Source organism: Triticum aestivum, chromosome 3B (assembly GCF_018294505.1).
Source record: "Triticum aestivum cultivar Chinese Spring chromosome 3B, IWGSC CS RefSeq v2.1, whole genome shotgun sequence".
Lineage (NCBI taxonomy): Eukaryota > Viridiplantae > Streptophyta > Magnoliopsida > Poales > Poaceae > Triticum > Triticum aestivum.
The window spans coordinates 754,895,947-754,896,899 of NC_057801.1; the positions used below are offsets into that span (position 1 = coordinate 754,895,947).

The 953-nt window shown below is 51.2% G+C and overlaps 1 protein-coding gene across 1 annotated transcript in view; it reads left to right on the top strand.

Moving 5' to 3' along the window:
• The first annotated feature begins 243 nt into the window (after positions 1–243).
• LOC123072228 (kinase-interacting family protein) overlaps positions 244–953 on the top strand; it is a 4,940-nt gene continuing 4,230 nt past the window's right edge. Inside the window, exon 1 of the mRNA XM_044495797.1 lies at positions 244–391. The gene's annotated coding sequence lies outside the window, so the exon portion shown is untranslated. The remainder of the gene's footprint in view (positions 392–953) is intronic.

Genomic DNA, 953 nt, shown 5'->3' on the forward strand with positions numbered 1-953 from the left:
TTCTACTCTTTCTACTCCTCCGAAGTGCTTTGCAATTAATTACATTCACTGCCCCCGGTCAACCGCCCCGCGGGCACCAGGTCTCATCCGGGCCGCCCGTTGTACCCGTGGACGGCTGGGATGAAGGATGGGACCTGCCCCTGCCCTTGGGGCCGAAGGAAGCTTGGCTTGGACGACACAACAATTCAGGGGCTAGCTATATATGCAGAGCTCAGCTCAGCTCAGCTCACGAGTAGTACTAGTGTGAAAGGTTCCGTCACTCGCTCCACTGTCGACAGCTGCTTCTTCTTCTTCTCTTGTGCTTTCGCCTTCCGGGGAGGGGAGGGGAACAATGGCGCTCTCTACCTCCTCCTCCGCCATGGCTCTTCCTCGCGTGCGCACCTGCTGACTTGTAAGTCCATCTCTCTCTCTCTCTCTCTCTCTCTCTCTCTCTGCCGTTTCTTTTCGCTTCTAGAGAGAATGATTCAGTGTCTCTCCCCTCTTTGTAGCAGCCGGGAGGGTTAGTAACTTTAATTTGAAAGAAATGCCTTGAACCATCTCATACTCCATTAGATTCCGACACAAGCTCTGTCGGAGTTTCTCTATGTTCCAACCATGACCATGCACGGCCCATGAACCGAGATGAACAATTGCTTACTGGAAGCTTGTTTCATAAAGAGTTCCCCACCTTGCTTGTCCTCCACAGCAACACTGGTCAGTAGTAATTCCATGCCGTACTGCTCCTTGAGGTATATGTACATACATCCCCCATACCCACCCACCCACCCAAAGTAGTTACATTGGTCAGTAAAAAAGGTCCAGATTTTAAGACCTGGCCCTGTGTTTGTGTTTGGAAAACAAACAAGGTGTTTATATATAGCACTAGAGGCCAGTGATGAGCTCCACTGCCTAGCAGCAGGAGAGCTCGTACGGTGTCGCCGGCCGTCTCTTTTTTGTGCAAAGCAAAAGAGACA